The sequence below is a fragment of the Alexandromys fortis genome, unplaced genomic scaffold (genome assembly GCF_014885135.2).
Source record: "Alexandromys fortis isolate MF-2015 unplaced genomic scaffold, M_Fortis_MF-2015_v1.1 scaffold_270, whole genome shotgun sequence".
Taxonomy (NCBI): Eukaryota; Metazoa; Chordata; class Mammalia; order Rodentia; family Cricetidae; genus Alexandromys; species Alexandromys fortis.
Window position 1 is genome coordinate 1519240 of NW_026068186.1, and position 2728 is coordinate 1521967.

Consider the following 2728-nt stretch of genomic DNA (forward strand, 5'->3'; position numbering starts at 1 on the left):
TAGCAATTATCCCAAAATTGATAGAATTAAGCTTTTAAAGACAACTACTTTGATTCTTCAATGAATTGTATGTGGTGTACCAATAACTGGAGCCCATACATTTTATACTGATGCACATGAATCAGAAAAGGCAGGTTACAAATCAGAAGATTTAAGTAAGGTAGAACAAAACCTCTATAATTCTGTCTAAAAGACAGTTATATGCTATTTTCATAGTACTAGAGATTTTAAAGAACCTCTCAATATAGTTACTGATTCACAATATGCTGAAAGAGTAGTCTTGCATATTGAAACCACTGAATTTATACCAGATTATACAGAATTGACCTCACTATTTTTTTTAAATGGAGATGTTTATTGGGCTCTGGGACAAGCAGACAAAAGGCGTGCAACACCAAGGCTGAAAGCCACTCCAAATAACGCACACTTCATTACGATGCTTTCTTTTGTTTCTTCTTTTCATTTTCTTTTTTGATCTCGGCAACATATTTCTCAATTTCTTCAGGATTTAGAATCTTGAGAGGTTGATCCCGCCTCATGACAGCAAGTTCAATGTTTTTGCCACCTGACTGAACCACTTCCAGAAGTGCCTTGATGACTAGATGGTCAGATCATGTTTCGATGGCATCATTCGTGTAGTTCTTCTCTAAGAATTCACGCACTGACTTGGCAACTCAGCCTATGGCATTGGCTTTCCAGGCATGATATGTGCCTGAGGGGTCAGTCTGATAGAGTCTGGGGATGCCATCAAAGACAAAACCCACAATGAGGGCAGAGATGCCAAATGGCCTGCACCCATTGCTCTGAGTATAGCGCCACTTCAGACTGGCAATGTAGCGGGTGATGTACTCCACGGTGACTGGGTCTTCCACAGTCAGCCAGTGGCTCTGGCACTCTACCCAGGCTCTGTTGATGACTCTCCTTGCATCAGCGGTGAGGCCTGCAAAGGCCATGCAGACGTTGTCATCCAAAGTGCAGAACTTCTGGACTTTTCTCTCATCTTGTAGCTTGGCCACTGACTTTTTTTTCCACACCAAGAACAACAATGTCCCTTCCTCGTACACCAACCACAGTGGAGCCCTTCTTGACCACCTCTTGCGTGTATTCTACTTGGAAGAGGTGGCCATCGGTCGAAAAGACGGTGATGGCGCCGTCATAGCTTATCCCGGCAGATGCGTGAGCTCAGCTGCTGCCGCTCAAAAGCCCTCACTATTTTTTGTAGAAGGGGCTAGGGCTGTGTCCCGCTGCCTGGCTAGCTTAGCCAATCTGTAGTGGGGAGGAGTGGGCCATGTCATACTGCCCAAGAGGAATGCAGGCCCTTTGTTCTGTCCCACCCAGCTAGCTTACACCTGAAATAATTACACAGAAACTCTATTCATTTAAACACTCTCTGACTCATTAGCTCTAGCCTCTTACTTGCTAACTCTCACATTTTGATTAACCCATTTCTATTAATGTGTATCACCACTTGACTGTGGCTTACCGGCATGAGTCTAACCAGCTTCCGTCTGGGGCAGGAGAATCATGGCATCTGCCACAACTATTCATACAGGTTCAAGATATAATCAGGTATAAGTTTGTCCCATATACATAGCATAAAACCAATCCCATATAAGTCTGCCTGGTCCTCTAGAACAAGGTAATGCAGAAATTGATTGATTATTGATTGGGAGTGTGCTGAAGGCCTCAGAATTTCATAAAAAATCATGTCAATAGCAAAGGTTTAAAGAAAGAGTTTTGTATTACATGGCAACAAGCTAATGGGATTATAAGGAGATGTCCTATTTGCTCTTTCTATAACCAAATACCGTTACCTTCAGGGATTAACCCAAAGAGCACTCAAAGGAATGAAATCTCCACTTTACAGAATGTGGATATTTGAAATATGGACACCATACCATTGACACTTATTCAGGTTTTCAATGGGCAACTGCCTTGAGCTCAGAAAAGTCTGATTCAGTATTCAGGCACTTATTAGAAGTTATGGCCATCATGGATAAACCTGTACAATTTTGGTGTGGGATTAATGGCATTTCATCCCAGGTTTACCAGGAAGGCTTCTGCTGGTCTTTAGGGCCTCAGACGGGAGTAGCGGGGACTGCACTGACTGGGAGTCATATCCCGTGCAAAGGAATTTCTGCCTTCGAGGGCAGGCAGATCTCACAGCACTTCACTCCAAGATTACCGCCCCAGAGATGTCGCCTCCCACAGAGGGAGTGGAACTGACGAGAAGTGGCACCTGTGGTGTTAACTGTGACTGTGCTCTCCTCAGTTAGTCTCACAGGGCTTGATCTGTCTGTCTCCTCATCATCAGGTGATGTAGAGGGATCAGACATAGAAGGGGTGGAGGTGAGGGAGAGATTACCCATTTTGTAGAGGGAAATAGCAGATTACTAGCAGTCACAGAGACGACGGTAGTCCACAGGGCTGGAAAATTTTGTTGGACCTTCATGTTTTATGCTCAGTGGGGTATTTTCCTGTTTTTTTTGAGGACTGTATGCTCATACAGCTTCCTAATTAGGAACGCTGTTCAGGAGCCAAGCCTTGGTTCCACATCCTAATGTAACAGCCCTTATGTGGAGACCTCAGGCAAATCAAAAGAGAAAAAAATATGTCTTCCTTAACTGAACGGGCAGACAAGCGTGACAGACAACACAAAAGAAAGAAAAGAAGGGGACTGAGAACACACATCGAGAGGCCTTCTCACCAAAAACAAACTGGGGATCAA

At 44.0% G+C, this 2728-nt stretch overlaps 1 pseudogene; it reads right to left on the bottom strand.

Moving 5' to 3' along the window:
- Window positions 1-431: 431 nt before the first annotated feature.
- On the bottom strand, window positions 432-2369 carry LOC126492758 (proteasome subunit alpha type-7-like; annotated as a pseudogene).
- Between the last annotated feature and the right edge of the window lie 359 nt (window positions 2370-2728).